Source organism: Lycorma delicatula, chromosome 13 (genome assembly GCF_047948215.1).
Source record: "Lycorma delicatula isolate Av1 chromosome 13, ASM4794821v1, whole genome shotgun sequence".
Classification (NCBI taxonomy): Eukaryota; Metazoa; Arthropoda; class Insecta; order Hemiptera; family Fulgoridae; genus Lycorma; species Lycorma delicatula.
This window is the reverse complement of record NC_134467.1, coordinates 22458649-22476734: the sequence shown is the minus strand read 5'-3', so window position 1 is coordinate 22476734 and position 18086 is coordinate 22458649. Positions and strand designations below refer to the sequence as shown.

The following is an 18086-nucleotide window of genomic DNA, read 5'->3' as shown; positions in this document are numbered from 1 at the left end:
CATAATTGGCCCATATTTTTTTGAAGAGTAACAGTAACATCTCATCGATACGTAAACATGCAGAATGAATTTCTCGACCGAAACTGAATGACTTACAAGGACATGAAATTTGGTTTCAACAGGATGGTGTCACTGCCATCACTATAGCTGATAAGAGTTGACAAATCAAATGATTGTTTTGAAAACTAACTGATTAAGGTTGATGTCACAGCTTACCTTTGAAGTAACTTTAAATCATGCTTTTCACAGTCACCAGTATTCAAAAATACTTCTTATTTTTCTCTATTAATATATACATACACATTAAAAAATTATTTTAAAATTAAGGATTGGGTTCAATATAGAAGATTATTTGTTGTATATGAATTTAATTAACACTTTATAGTCAGATTGTATCAGTTATATTTTTACTGACTCTGGCAATGAATGATATTTTAATACCATCCAATACTATTTTAGGGTTTTTTTGCAATCTATTGATATAATATACACAGTACAAAAGAGCGACATTACAATCTGCAGGTTACATAAGACATTCTGAGATTTTCGAAATTTCATATGAATTAATCAATTTTTATGATTATAAAACATATAAGAAAGCTAGAAAACTAAACCATATTTAGGCTACTATGTTATTAATGTAAAGAGATTGTTAATCTTAGCATTTTAAATCCCAACCGTTTAATTAAATGACTTCCCCAGAAAAAAAAATTGATCGTAGTTAAAAACATGGTATTTAACTAGAATTGGAACTTTATTGAGTACTCATGAAAATACATTAACTGAAGGTATACATACATTTGTAGGTAAGAAATGAAAAACAATTTGGTAATATTATTAAGACACCGAAATGATTCAGTAATATTTAACTAGTTCTGTAACAACAAATGTTAAATATCGCATATTATTTTCTTTTTATGACCATGTAGGATCACTTTAGTCAGTCCATTATCCAAGTCTCTTCGATGGGACTGTTTGGGCCTTGTAGTTCTCCCAGTACATTTTCATATGTTCTGATCTTTGTGCCCTTTCTTTCTAGTGTTGAAGAAGTTCATGTTGTGAGTATGAAGTAGTGTTTTTCTTCTTGATTTTCTTGTTTAATTTTATCTTATCTGTGGTGTCAGGCCAATTTCCTTCAAATCCTTTCTTCTTTATTTTGGGTTGAATATCTCAGATGTATAATCAGTAAAATAAAAAATATCACAGGCAAAATATGAGGGTTATTTTTTTTCAAGGTCCGATCGGTCGTGAAATAAAAACCCGCGCAAAAATTGGATGAACCTTTGCGCATATGTGTTGCACAGCATCTCTAGTATGGCATTCAATCACACCGCGTCACTTCATTTAGTTCTGAACACGCAGCTAGCTAGCACGTAAACATGTCTACAACAATAGCATCTCCCGCCAAGTGTGAAGTGCGTGCGGTAATTCAATTTCTTCAGGCTGAGGAGTGTAATGCCCCTCAGCCTGAAGAAATGGGGTGAAATTCATCGACGAGTAAGTAATGTGTACGGTAAAACTTCAATGAGTGACAGCAAAGTGTGAGAATGGTGCAGGAACTTTAAAGCAGGACATACAGATGTTCATGATGCAGGCGGTCAGGGAAGGAAGTGAGTGTCAACTGATGATCTCGTTGAGCGAGTGGATGAGGTAATTCGAGAAAATCATCGGTTCACAATTTCTGTATTGAGTGATTCATTTCCTGAAATTTCAAGGTCAGCTCTCTACACCATTGTGAGTGAGAGACTTCAGTACCGCAAACTGTGTTCGCACACAGTTTGCGGTGTGCGCAAACATCTTCCCAAGCATCTGTTCCCAAGCATCATGTTCCAATCATGTTCCCAAGCATCTTGGGAACCCATCTCGCGATGGGTTCCCAAGATGCTTGGGAACACAGGTGGCTCATTCTATGACGAGGGTATTGGAAAGTTGGTACCACACTACGACAAATGTCTAAATCGGAGTGGCGACTATGTAGAGAAATAGCATAACTATGTAACTACTTGTTACAAATAAAAGAATGTTTATTTTCACTGTGTCTTTAATTTCGTGATCGATCGGACCTTGAAAAAAATAAATAACCCTCGTAGTAAAAATCGAAAACACATTATAAAACATTAAATATCTAAATACTGATGCACAGCCGTAAGAAACAAGACATTGGATAACATCGTCATATTATTTTAGCGAACAATACGACAGTGTTATCAATATCTTCTCATTTATTCTGAAAACTGTAAAAGGCTTATATTCTCTGAATTTTTTATTTGAAAATGCAAAGCACTGGGATTTGAACCCAGAACTTTCCAGATGAGAGGTAGAGATGCTTATCACTCTACCACAAAGGTTTGCAAAATTTCAATAATACTAAAATAACCTATGGCCTTGTGTAAGGAATTAAACCGCATTTTTTTACTGTCTGATGATTTTTTAACGCCTAGATTGCTTGGGAACTGTTATTCTCAAAATTAAAGTCAACAGTTAAAACTACAGTCAATAAGCTGGTTTCCATAGGTCACTGAAATTAAGAATACTGTTTTAGTTTACTGCTGTTGATAAATATCAACAGCAGTATAACTTTGTTGGTTATACTTCTATTTTGATGCTGCAATAGCATGGGTATAATGCAAAAGTATAGTAATTAATCAGAAATGTTTACCATGGTTTTTCAAATGTATGTGTGTGTGTGTGTTAGCCTGTATTTTGATTAATATCTCCAGACTGGCTGATTGATGCCATTAAATTTTGGACAGAATTAAAAAAGGGCTGGTTTTAATTTTTGCTTTTTTGTATATTGATTGTAGAAAATTGATGAAATTTAGTACGATAAAGGTACTAATTTATTTAAAATTCTAAAGTTGTAAGTCAATCAGATTTATGGGTGGGGGGATATGATATTCGACATTATTTCTAAACAGTTTTTGGCTCATCTCAAAAACTCACTTGTTGCATTGATTCAGGTTGACTTATTGAAGTAAATAATTCCTTTAATAAATAAACTTTTAAGCTCCAAAAAACAGGTGGCTGAATAGAACTCATATGTAAAATATCAGTCTTTTTAAACTTTAATCTTGAAGATTGGAAATGTATCTTACATTTTCTTTTTTTTAAAAAAGATGTCTTACTGGACCTGATTTAAGAATCTAAAAATCTTTTTATAATTTATGATAATCTGTTTTTCAATCATGAATGTTTATTAAACATTTTATTTCAGGTAGTATATCAAGAAAGGGAATCAAATGAACCCAATTTTTTTTTTTAGTTGTACTGTAAATACAGTATAATTTTTATAATAAAAATGTCGTTTGGTGAAAGGGGTCAACTGGGGCCCAAATCTTTCTCCTAAGAGTATTTTTCTCAATTATACATTTAAATAATGCATAATTTTTTTAGGTAGAAACATTATTTTATCAAGGATTTCAAATTGAACCCAAATTTTTTTTATTGAACTTTTTGATTTTTTTTGCAATTGTACTCTAAATATTGCATAATTAGATCATTATTTACATATGCTAAGGCATATTTGAAATAAAAATGTGTCAAAAGGACAGCGAAGAAAGTAATGCATTTCTTTGCTAATCCTTTTATTTTTATTAATTTGTCTTAATTTCATTACAGTTAAAAATTCTATGACTAATCTTTACCTGCTATTATTAATAATAATAAAAATTATCCCATTGGGCTCGTCAGTAAACTAGTCATCACAAATTAGTTGTTTAACAACTGTTTTTCAAAGTAGAAGGTTGTGAGGTTTGAATCGTAGAAAAAACTAGTTGCTTTTATATGGATTTGAATACTAGACATTGGATACCGGTGTACTTTAGTGGTTTCGGTTCAATTAACCACACATCTAAAGAATGATCGACATGAGTTTGTACAAGACTACTCTCTATTTACATGTCATACATATCATCATTTCACTGGGCCATGGGAGAGTTGTTTATTGTTCACTAGTTAAACAAATTCACATTAGAAAAAAATTAACAATACATTTTCAGTGTATATAAAATGTAACTTTTTAACTGCTTATTGTATATTATAATATATTTATTTATTTTTAAGTGAACTGAATGATTTGTAATATATATTTTTATAGGAAAGAACTAAGGAAGAAATATCTGATTATTTTAATCCTTTTTTTATTTATTAATTTTAGGGAAAATTTCTAAACAGTGCATTGCTTCAACCAATTTTTTGTTTTTTAACAATTTTCAAAAAAAAAAAAAAAAAGAATGAGGAAGAGTTTTCAATTTTGAGTTTTTTTGTATGCATTCTCAAGCCTTTTCATCAAATCAAATTATGCAACCCTTTGTTGACATTTTTTCAGTCCAGACTTAGCTAATATCATTTTAAAATTATGGGTTTCTACAAAGTAAGTATTTCTAAACAAATATATTATTACAAGCAAGAATGAAGTTATAAGATTTTGCATATGTATGAAAATACATGTTCATTTACAATAAATATGGTAAGAATTTAAAATATCTCAAAAAAACCAAAGAGTATAAAGAAAAAATAATTAACAAATCTTTTTATATAGTTAACACAAAAATTACCCAATAATGAATAAAAAATAAATACCTGTACTATCATTATTCAGCCAAAACTAAAGTTACCTTTTAATTCAAATAATTTTGAAAAAAACAACAGTTGGTACTTGAATTATTGCATAATTAAACCTTGCAAATTAAAATTAATGTATAAAATATTACAGGTTACTGATTCCTTTGTTAAAACAATTCTAAAAACTATATATATATATATATATATAAAAAGAGTATAAACAATTTTAAAAAATCCCACTCTTAAACGTTCAGGTTAATAGCCTCAACCAAAAATTAAGGCATTAATCTACACTGAAAAAAAAAGTAAAAGAAATCAATAACAATATACACGAGGGTAAGTCAATTATTATCCGCAAACCAGGAATGCACCGCTTCTTTCACTGTTTCGTCCGAGGTTAGTCGATGGCCCATTAATGCCTCTCTGAGTGGACCAAACAAGTGGTAGTCAGAAGAGGCAAGATCGGGACTATACGGAGGATGAGCCAATACTTCAAAGTTGAGTTTCTGGAGCGTCAACAGTATGTGAACGGGCATTGTCGTGCAACAACGCAACACCTTTCGACATCAGTCCTAGGCGTTTGCTTCGAATTGCAGGCTTCAGCTTGTCAGTCTCACTGTAATGCGCACTGTTTATTTTCGTGCCTCTTTCCACATAATGGGTCTTGAAATTTTTTTTGCAGGGCGAATTTGGATGTTTACATTCCATACTCTGCCGTTTACTCTCCGGCTCGTAATGATGGATCCATGTTTCGTCAACAGTGATGATTCTATCTTAAGAAGATGTCCCGTTCGTTACCATAACGATCCAAATGTTTTTGGCAGATGTCCAAGCGCGTTTGTTTATGCGACTGTGTGAGTTGTTTTGGGACCCATCTTGCACAGACTTTATGAAATCCAAGTCTTTTGTGGATGATTTGGTAGGCGGAACCGTGAATAATTTGCAGACGTTGTGCCACTTTATCGATAGTTACTCGTCTGTCTAAGAAAACTATGTCAAGTGCACGCTAAATGTTTTCCACATTTGTGGCGGTAAACGGTCGTACGTAACACTTGTGCGAGCATTTTTGAATTTTTCAATTCATTTGTAGACGCTCCTTTGCGGCAAAACAGTGTTCCCGTACTGTACCGAAAGTCTTTGATGAATTTCAACCCCTGATACACCTTCCGACCACAAAAAACGGATCGCTGAACGTTGCTCTTCATTGGTGCAACAGAAAGCGGAGCAGCCATGGTTAACTGCAGGGCAGCAATAATGGAACTAACTTAGCAGCATCAAACTTGCACAGACATAACAAGAATTAAAACCTCGCATGCGTCATCTACCCAACACGACAGTACTACCAACATAAACAAAAATATAACTAAATTGCGGATAATAATTGACTTATCCTCTTATATATCAGGATGTCTAAAAACTATGAGTCTTTGGAGGTCTGTGAATATAGTTATTGTTATTTGAAAGTAACATGAGACCATTTACGCACCATTTTTTCGATGATCTTCTGCCACACTTTTTTCAGCAACACCATGATTCTATCGCTGTAAAACGTCTGTGGTTTTTGGTCAAAATATCATTTTTACAGACCTTCTTTGAAACTAATTTAACATCATTCAGGAAGTTTTTCAGAAACCAAAATATTATATTCTGGTGGTGTCAGGTCCGGGCTGTAACGTGGATCCATTAAAACCTCCCACTCAAGTTTTCTAAATTAATGACTGGTCATTAAAGATTACCAAGTCCTCTTCTTTTGAATTGCTCGGGCATTCTCACTAATCGTCTACAGTACAGGTCTGAGTATCGTTCTGCTTGGCGACAGCAGCGCGTAATGCATTATACCCTCCGATCCCACCAAACGCGCAGCATAACCTTCCTGGGCGTCAGTGTAGTGGTGGTGAGATAAAAGATTCGTTTTTCAGAAATCGATTCTCAGAAAGGATTCGTAAAAAAGAATGTTTCGTCCAAATCAACAATCTTTTCCTTGCCCCTACTACTAGTACTGTAAAATATAATTCGCATACTCTCTTTCTCTTCTTCACCCATGTTTAGAGGTTCATCTCTTTTCATACTCCTGTTCGACTCAACTGATGCATACCTACGAAATGTGTTAGATCCCTCTTTTTTCAACTCTTATTCGACTCCTTGAGAAAGATTGCTATGAATCGAATCGAATCGTAACTGAGAAAGATTTGGTTTCATTGTTGAGAATTGTAAACAGAATCGGTTTCTCCCGCAAACCGATTTCGATTCTTTCGTTCAGTATAAAGAATCGAATCTAAGGAACGACTAGTTCACGATCCATCCCATAACTACAGTGTAGGCTTTGGCACAGACTGTGGAGGTTCTCCTCGGTTCGATCACGATATTTTACGCAAATTGTTGTCATAGATTATCCATTTTTTATCACTTGTAACCGCTTAAGATACGTTTCAGTAGAGAGATTCGCAGATAGAAATTCGAATTTTTACGAGTCAGATCGTGTGGCACCCAATCGTCGAGCTTCTTTTGTAGCCAGCTTACTCCAAATTGTTTAACGCTAGGCATGGGACCACTGACTAATTTCTATAAACGACTATTATTAGTCGGACCACTTGTTCAAGTCGAGTAGACACGCAACCAATGTAAATAAGACCGGTAGTCGGAGACTTAATTATTCGACTGATATTAGTCGGGAAAAGTAAATAATAATAAATAATGCGCACCGCAACTCAGATGACGTCGGCTTTGCTCATCATTGTACAATTAATTATAAATAAATCATTTCCTCCCATTATTAATACTCCACCACAAATTTTTTTATCCGTGTAAATAAAAAAATAAAACTGTCTTCCTATTTAGTGAAACAGTCTTATACTATACGACGTGTTTAATTATATTTTATGCTCATTATATTTGCTGAACGGTAATAATCTTCTGTAATTATTTAAAAACAGAATTCATTCTTATTTAATAATTATCTTTCGATGTAGTTTATCAGGTCTTGCACATAAGCAAAATATTTATTTTTTCGTAATTATAAGTTAGTTGATCTGTCCCGATATAGTTGTTTACGAGTTGCTGGCCGTCGCGTCATATTTTACTTTAAGGTGAAATAAACGATCTGGTATTTGAAATTTTTTTGAGAACAATTCTCCAACAGCAATATGCAAAAAAGAACTCAAAACATCCAGTAACAAAATAGATTTAAGAGAATACCTAAAGCGAAAACACGTAGGAATTTACGAAACTGGGATTATATCACCACTTAAGCAAGCTTATTTTGAAATGATGATGATTACCATTATTATCATCATCATGATTATTAATTTGTGTTAATTTCATTACAGTTAAAAAACCATAACCATGAAGATATAAAATTATATTCGCTATTATTTCTTTCCTTCTGTATCTGCTCCTTTCTCTATGTCCTCTTTCCTATTTTCTAAAAATTTAACCCAATCGTTTCTGCAATGCTAAAGATTTGAAAAGGAAGTTAATAAAATCGATAATTTAGTGGCAAAAACGATTTTCAACGATCTACAGCCCCTGTCTGTTGTAGAAGATGAAGGGTTTGAAAGATTATTACAAGAACTCGAGCCGTGCTGCACTTTACCGACCAGGAAAAAATTAATGAATTCTGTTATGCCAAACATTTATAAAATGCAAAATCAGTGATTAAAAACATTTAAAAAATTTTTATTTCTCTATAACAACGCACTTTGGACAAGAAATACGGTTTCTTTTCTGACCGTAACTAGTTATTTTTTTTAACTAGAACAGGGTAAGTTAATGTTCTTCGTTTTACATAAAAATCAAATGAAAGTAAATTATAGAGTACAGGAGTAAAAGTGGCCATTAATAAAGTTGATCGGTTCATCATAATTAACGCTGGAGAAGAAAATGAACGATAGATTCATTCAAAGAGTGGTGTTATCTTGGAAAACGAGTTTAAAAAGCGGTGACTATCACGACAGCGTCAACAATAACAATTTCATGAAGTGAGCATTTGAAAATTAATTCCTAGTTTCCCCCCTCCAATCAAAGGTTTTTATCAATAAACCGCTATAAAATAATTGCTAATTAAGCCTCCATAATATTATCAGAAATGATTATTTCGTTATGCGTCAGTTGAAAAAAAGTGTGCTTAAATTTTTATTAACCAAAATGTAAAAAAAAATCGCAAAAATAATCATTTTTCTTCTATTTCCCTATATAACTCGATAACTGCTCATTTTATAGAAAAGATCGAGAAAGAAAAACGTTTTTTGATTAAATTTTACATACAATATCATCGGCTGAAAATCAAAAAATATGTTATTATTGATGCAAAATTAACAATAACCTTCAAAATTTAAGAAAAAATACAAAAGTTTTTTGGGAATTTTTTCGAATATACGAGTACATAGGACCTTCAGATTTTGCCTCAAATAACTTTCTGATATGAAACTTTATCAAAATGGTCAGACAGTTTTTACACAATAATTTTGCAGTCCAGTTTAAAAAAAAATGTGATCTTTCAAAATTGTCTAGAGCCCGATATAAAGTATAGTTGAAAATTTAGTCACACATAAAAGACAAATCAAACTTTTATTTGCATTTTGAAAAATTTAAATCGGTTTATTAGATGAGCCTAGGGAATTTTTCAAACACTTTTTTCAACTTTATTCTCGTGCTGGCTAAACAGTAGAATATAAATAAATATATAGGAGTCATATACTCATAAAAGAATACTGGGATTTTGAACATAGATTAAATGAAAACAAAAATACTTACAGTTGTTGTTTATGTACTGAATTTGTCATCTCAAACAGATTTTTTTTTTTTACATAACCAATAAATTTCAGTATATGGACCATTAGCAGCAAATCAGCAGATCATAAAAGAGTGGTGGGGTTTCTGTAATTCAGATCAAGGCAGTAAACCCACCGGGTTGGTCTAGTGGTGAACACGCTTTCCCAAATCAGCTGATTTGGAAGTCGAGAGTTCCAGCAATCAATTCCTAGTAAATGCAGTTAATTTTATAGATAACACTGCATTTACACTCATACATATCATCCTCTGAAGTAATACCTGAATGGTAATTCCTGGAGCTAAACAGGAAAAAAAGAAAAAAGATCAAGGCAATAGGCCCACCGGGCTAGTCCAGTTGTTAACTCATCACCGCAAATCAGCTGATTTCAAAGTTGAGAATTCTAACGTTCAAATCCTAGTAAAGGCAGTTACTTATATGAATTTGAATACTAGATTGTAGGTACTGACTGGTGTTCTTTGGTGGTTGGGTTTTATTTAACCATTTTGTGTCTTTTTAATAATAATTGATATCTTAAGAGTGAAATGAGAAAGCTTAATGAAATTTGGTGTATATTTACTCAACAACATTTTCTACAAATTAAATAAATTGAAAATATTAAATTCAAAAATGTGTGGTTAATTGAAACCCAACCACCCATCTGAGACTGTACAAGATTACACTTCATTTACATTTATACATGTCATCCTCTAAAGTAATACCTTACGGTGGCTCCAGAAGCTAAACAGAAAAGAGAGAGAGATCAAAGTAGTGGAAAAATTTTGAGAATTTGTGGCGTGTGAGTTGCGGCTCGTCCATTGAAATCAGACCGGGCTTCCCCTCAGCGGCAGTTGGGTCCCTACTGCAGCGTGGCAGTGGTGGACCCCAGACCCTCACAGTGTCGGGTCGACGTCGGCCGTCTTTTGCCGACGCGGAAGAGGAGGTTAACCCTGAGCGATCCCACGCTGGGCCGGCTCCTGCTGCTGATTCCGTCGGCCAGGGCGATTGAAGTCCGGCGAGCTGGGACAGGAAGGTAGCGTCCGCATCCATCGGCTCCCTCGGCGGGCCGGCCAGGCCTGCTGCTACGGCGGGGATGTTGGCATCCGCTTGGAGGTCTTCTGTTGAGGCAGCCAGGGAACTTCTGTTTTCTTCCATTTTCTTCTTCTTCTTGGTCTTCTCCAGGTGATGGTCGATGATGAATTAAAAATTCAATCTCAATAATTGAAGCCTGAGAGTGATGGAGCTGTAGCGTCGCTATGGTGGGAGAACTGCGCGGTCAACTGCAGGGCAGGAGTGACACTTGTACCAGTATGTACGTATTCTGTGCTGCGACTGACATTTGAGCTGCTACTGCTGTCGTCTGCCGATAGGAAATTAGGCATATATGTGGTAACAGTACGTATCTCACAAAACTCAAAAAGCCGTAGAATGTTCAAATTTTGGATTTAAGACTATTGTAATGTCTAGTTGTGCACCTCCTCCTTTTGATTGCAATCAGTTGAACCAAAAGTGTCCAAAAAATACCAAAATCAAAAAAAAAATTGGATTTTGGACTTTTTCAACACTTCAGTAATAAGCCCTCATTGAGAACTTTTCAACAATGTATCATAAGTGGTACTTATTTTAATTTGTTCCAGAGTTATAACCAAATGAAATTTTAATTAATTAAATATTTGGTTCTCTAAGGGGAAGGCACATGGTTCAAATCAGACTTCATTTCCTTTTGTTTTTTTTAACTTTTCTTTTTTTTAATGTAAATATATTGATTTAATAAATATTAACTTGTGATTGGAAAAAAAACTTTTACTATAAATAATAATTCTAAGATAATAAAAAAAATTAAAAAAATTATTAGTGAAATAAAATATTATATACTTTTAAAAAAGGGTAAATGTAATTTAATAGGCATTACATGTGGTGAAACATTTGATTATTTTATGTTAATTGAAAATTATAATTTAGAATAGTATTATTTTTGGATTTTCTGGTTTAATTTCTCTTTAATTTTATCTACATTAAAGTTCAACTACATAGTGACTGAAAAATTACCCTCATAAGAACAACATATACTCTTTAATAAATTGCAAAAGATTCTTATCTTTTAGTTCATTACTCCTCTGATATTGTCGGACAATATTCTCTCTAAGTCGGAGTTGATCATTATTTAATTTATTTGTTTTTGTTGCCAATCATTTAATCGCTCTTTGGTTTGACATAATTCTTCTTATCTTAATATAATTTGTTTACATCAAAAATTAATTTAAATGTCAGGAAAAGATTTTTGAAAGTATATGTTTGGAGTGTCGCTTTATATGTTAGTGAAACTTGGACTATTGAAAAGATGAGAAGCTTTTGAAATGCGATGCTATAGGAGAATGTTAAAAATCAGATGGGTGGATAAAGTGATAAATGAAGAGGTATTGCGGCAAATAAATGAAGAAAGAAGCATTTGGAAAAATATAGTTAAAAGAAGAGACAGACTTATAGGCCACATATTAAGGCATCCTGGAATAGTCACTTTAATATTGGAAGAACAGATAGAAGGAAAAAATTGTGTAGGCAGGCAATGTTTAGAATATCTAAAACAAATTGTTAGGGATGTAGGATGTAGGGGGTATACCGAAATGAAACGACTAGCACTAAATAGGGAATCTTGGAGAGCTGCATCAAACCAGTCAAATGACTGAAGACAAAAAAATAAATTAATAAATTTTCAGGATTTTTTAATCCTGTTATTAATTATTTTTTTTAATTCTACTTATCAATTACATTATTTGGTTGAAATCTATATATTGAGGTAATTGTTTTTATTTTTATCAAATCTTGAACTATGTTAGTATATTTATTTCATAATTCTATGGAAAGAGAAGAAAATCTATGTGCTCCTACAAATAAAGAAAAAAATAATTATCAATTATCAGTTAATCTTTGTGTAGTGCCACCTCTAGTTTTATGTATTGAAATGGATACACAATATATGACCAGTTGTTAGATATACCTCACAGTCCACTGAATGAGAAAACCTGATAGTGTTTCTCTGTTTTACTTATCTTGTTATATATATTTACACATACACACATATGCATTTATATGTACCAGGTAAGATACTGAAAGGTTTCTGTTTATATATATTAAATTTCATCATCCATAATAACATTACATAACAAAATTTCAGTCCTTTACTCTTTTAAATTTGTACTCACAAACAGTGTCTTGTTTTCATTTAATTCTCTAAGTTTTCTTTTTATTTAATTTTTGAATGGTGTATTTAATTTTAATTGTTCATTATAAAACCTTATGTGTTGTTTATTTTTAATGCTAATGTGATGTGATTTATTATTATTATTTTATTTTTTGATGTTTTGAATTCAATCTACTTGTAAGTATTAATTTATTCAGTTGATTCTATTTTATTAATAGATAAATAAATCTTTTATTTTATCATTACATAATAATATAAAATACAGATATCTAAAGAAAAGGGTAGATATGCTACCCCATGGATTAATAAAGAAATACCCAGCATATTTCTGATCAGAGCACTATCAGAAAATTTTCAATTAATTATAAAATAAAAAAATTAATATGATTAAAATCCATATTAATTATTTAAAGTATAATAATATTAAAGTAAATACATGTAGATACTAAACATAAAATTACTAAAAAATAAATCACAACTCCTGACATTAATATAAATTATTTATGCACTCACTGAACGAGATGCAGATAATGCAAGGTTTTTAAAATTGTTTAATTAGTATTATTTAAAAATTCATCAGTAGAATAATATTATTTTTGTAAAAGAAAATTCTTTAAATTACCTTTTATTAATGGTGTCACGATTTACTGATGATGATTGTTTACCAGTTAAAATGCAAATTTCATTTTAGATTTTCCTATGAATAGTATTTCAGTATTTTCTTTTTAAAAATTTTATTCTTGTAATTGTTTTTATGCAAAAAAATGTATTTAGATTAATAAACTGTAAGGTGTATTTTAAATACCCACATTAGATATTTAAATACAAAGTAAAAAACTAATTTCGATTTTATTTTTTTAACATATTCAAAATTTCATTTTTTGTTATTACCATAGATTTATTTGTGTTGTAACGCTTAACTAAATTTTACATTAGGTATAATATCTGTAATGATTACAATATTGATTACAATTAACCTTACATTAATTACAACTCATACCCAATAATGACATAACCATTTCTAGGAACAACAAGTCCCATGCCAGGTTTACCTGGAAACAGATTTATTAAAAGGCGATGATTTCCCTGTTCGCTTAGTTTATTATATTGTTGTCCATCAGCATGTCAAAGTGCTGGAATACAGATTAAAATTCAACCTTAAATGTAACACTTTCACTTTATCAACCAAAAAAGAAACTTCTTGTATATTAAACATCGTTAATTTCAGAAAAAGAGATTCTAATTTGTGTTTCTGGTATCATTATATCTAACCCACCAGCTTGGTCTAGTGGTGAATGCGTCTTCCCAAATCAGCTGATTTAGAAGTCGAGAGTTCCAGCGTTCAAGTCCTAGTAAAGTCAGTTATTTTTACAAGGATCTGAATACTAGATCGTAGATACCGGTGTTCTTTGGTGGTTGAGTTTCAATTAACCACACATCTCAGGAATGGTTGAACTGAGACTGTACAAGACTACACTTCATTTACACTCATACATATCATCCTCTGAAGTATTATCTGAAAGGTAATTACCGGAGGCTAAACAGGAAGAGAAAGGTATCTTTATATCTATCACTGTTATAAGAAAGATACGAACAGGTAATGTGAAGAAACATAAACATGTTAATATACGTTGTGGAGCAATGCATTATATAGAATTTTACAACTCAACAGCAGCGAGATTAATTATTTTGAGATTATATTATTTAAATTTAGATTCGCAGAGGAAGAATTAAATTAAACAATTTTTTTTTCAAGTATATAGTATTCAAGTTTGGAATGCATGCATTCTCTTCTTGAATGTTCTGATCAAAATAATTAATTTATTTTTATGTTTTATTTGAATAAAATAATTTTAAAAAATATAATTTAATTTGAGTTTTTTTTAATATTTATAAAAAGGTTTTTAAGGTAAAATTTCATTGAACATTCACAGTCAAGAATTGCATTAACTTTTATTATTAATTTATAAATGTATGTGGTTTTTTTAAAAAAAAATGTATTTTATCTTTATAATTACATAATATTTTTATTGTTGATTAACTGGTTAATATTCACTTTGAGATTTTGTTTATTATTTATTCAGTGAATGTTTCTTATCTTTAATTTTTTCATTCTTATTTATACATTTATCAGTAAGTCAGCTTATTATCTATGTTAAAAATATGATAGAAATATGAAATATACATATTTAATTTGTTTTTTTTTAATTAATTTTTTTAAGGTACCACATAGTACTGTCAAAGAAATTTATAAAAATTTCATATTTTTAACTACAGTGATTTTGGGTTAATAAAATAAAAATGGTAAGTCAAATTATTTTAAATCTATAATTAATTTTTTTTCTGTTTTTTACTTTCATGGCATTGCTTCTGTAGCAACATAGCTATAAAGAGAAAATTATAGCAATCAGCCAAAATCTTGGGTATCAAGATTTTTGAAATGTTGACAACTCCTTAGGCTAAAAAAGAAAACCAAAAGAGTTATAGAAATTTATGGAAGATATATATACGTATGTATGTTAAAGTGTATTTTCATTAAATATCTCTGGACTGGCTAATACAAATGTTTAAAATGGCTAAAAAAACTTTTATATATGAGCCATAAAATGGCTTTAATTTTTGGGCAAAATTAAATTAATTTTTGCCATTTTTAACAACTATTTTTATATAACGATCCTAGAAAATTGAGCTTTAGTAAAATGAAAGAATTTTTTAAGTTATTTTAAATTTCAATATTTTACGTTGATAAGATTTAGAATCATCTGTAAACAATAATCAGGTGGTCAGCATCAGATCAGTTTGATATTTGCTACATGGTAAGAAAATTGATAAAAACCTTTATTAAATAGGGTTTGAAGATAAATTTTAGTAAGATAAAGTATCTAGTAGCTGGTGCAAAAGTAGATGACTATAAATGGGAATATCATTGAGGCATGTGAGAACTTTAAATACCTTGGCTCTATATTATCACAGCAAGGAAATAGTGTAAAATACATAAATCATTGTACAGCTTTGGGGCAGATGGCTATCCAGAAGTGCAATTCTTAGTGATCGTCTGACAGGATACGGAAATCAACTAAGTATAGATTGTGCAAGAGTGTTATCGAGAGCATTTTATTTATAGGTCAAAAGCTTAGGACATTAGAAAAAGAGATGAAGGAAGGTTGTTGGCTATGGATGTGGAGTTTCTAGAATGCAGTGTGAGAGAAATGAGGAGATCAGAAGAAGAATTGGAGCATTCGGTACAACGATTAATGTTTTAGAAGACTACAATGGTACAGGCATATTTGGAGAATGGAGAGTATAGTTGGCCTAGAAAGATTCTGGTATGGACTCAAGAGAGAGGAGGAAACATGGACGACCTCGAAAGCAGTGGATGTCTGGAGTGATGGAGACAATGGAGAGAAGGAATTTGGAGAACGAAAATTGGTGGAATAGAAAAGTTTGGCAGTTGGGATGTGAGATACAGGCTTTATAGCTGTAAGCAATTGCCAAGAAGAAGATTTAGGGGTGAGTAATTTAGGATTATTTCTAAACAATTTTTGTCTCATATTTTGAAAACCTGTAGATCAAAAACCTATGAGTATAATTTTCTTAGCTTTTTTGAATAAAATTGCACTAAATAGGGGCTGACTTATTTAAATCAATAACTGTCCAATAAATTAACTTTTAAGACAAAAAAAAAACAAGGAAACTAAATGAGATCTGTATTTAAAATATCAATTTTTTTTTTAATTTAATTTTTAAGATTGAAAATTCAACTGTATTTGGTATTAATGTACCAAATACAGTTGAATTGAACATTTTGATCTTTTTCACAATTTTTTCTAAATATGGTTGCATAATAAAGTCAGTAATATTTAAAAATCTTATGTGATATTTGAAATAAAGATCTATCAAGGGCAAAGCCAGCAAAGTTCTGCAATCCTTTGCCAGTCTTTTCTTTTTTTTCCTTAAATTTGATTAAATCTAAAAGTCTCCATTATTAATATTTATATGCTATTAATAATAGTGTTGTATAATCTGATATTCAAATTATTCTCTTCTTAAAATACAAGTAGAAGAATATTTTTGGTAGAACTGTATGTAAAAAACTAATACCAATTCAGATATTCCAATGAGCTCATTTTCAGAAGCAGTTTCTTTATATTTTTCTGTACTTTTTTCTTATTTTTACTAGAATGCTGTTGGGTTACTTGTATTTTCATTTCTTGCGAACAGTATATATTTTCAAATGGATAACAAGTTTTTGTAGACTTATACAGATTTAAAATTAAAATTTCAAATGTAATGTTAAATAGATTTCATGATGAGGCCATTAAAGCTAAAATTGAAAAAATGAATATCGCATACCCCCCTTACTAAAAATAATATAATAAAAAGTATTTATCCTGGAAAGTTAAACTCCAACACTATTACACTGTAATTCTTCCTGAGACGTTCTATGCAGCAGAAACCCCTAATTACAATAGAAAATGTTAAAAAGATAAACTTGAAATAGTAGGAAAACAAGTTGCAAGAAAAATACTTAGCCTAAAAAATTACAATAACAACAATTTCAAGATAAAGAAATTATAGCAAGATAGAGAAAATATTATGAAATATTCTCTTCCTAATATTAAATAAATGTAATTGACCCACCGGGTTGATCTAGTGGTGAACTCGTCATCGCAAATCAGCTGATTTCGAAGTCGAGAGTTCTAAGGTTCAAATCCTAGTAAAGGTTTATATGAATTTGAATAATAGATTATGGATACCAATGTTCTTTTTGATGGTCAGGTTTCAATTAACTACACATCTCAGGAACGGTCGACCTGAGTCTATACAAGATTACACTTCATTCATACATATCACTTTATTCATACATATCATCCTCTGAAGTAATACTTACGGTAGTTCCATAGGCTAAACAGAAAAGGAAAGAATATATTAAAAATAAAAAAGAAGAGTAATATTTTATGGACATCTTTTTAAAACAGGTAAAGATAGGTAAACAAAACAAATATTTGATAAAATGGATAATCTAAAAACGAGTTCCATCTGGTTTAAAGAAGTCAGAGAGAATGTAAAAGAAATAAAAATCAGAAATAAATTTTTGACGATAGGAACAAATTTAAAGATGTGATTAAAACTCATGAAGGTTTCTAGAGAAAGAAAAATGCAATACTGAAAAACTCAAATGGAACAAGGAATGCAAGCAACAGTTCTCTAAAAAGATGATGTATTGAGCTGAATAAAAGAACAAACATCAAAGAAGAAAGTAAAAAAGTGAACTGTCAAATGTTGATTTACAGTAACCTCCTAGAATCAAGAAAAAAAGTTTTATTAATCAATAATACTACTTAATGATAATAATATTACATAATTAATGATTATTTAAATTTTATTTTTTGAAGTGTTGGAACTAAATTAATAATTTTTTGGTTATTTGCAATTATTTTTAATCTGATAATTTCTAAAAGTCAAAATTATATAATTGAAAAAATGTTTAAGATTCATTTTTAGTGATTGATTTTAATTTTTATTTTTATTACTATAACTATGAATTTTTTT

The 18086-nt window shown here is 30.8% G+C and overlaps 1 protein-coding gene across 1 annotated transcript in view; it reads left to right on the top strand.

Annotated features, from left to right (window-relative positions):
* Positions 1-18086, top strand: part of LOC142334036 (uncharacterized) — a 160535-nt gene that overhangs the window by 93414 nt on the left and 49035 nt on the right. The gene's annotated exons all lie outside the window — the stretch shown is intronic.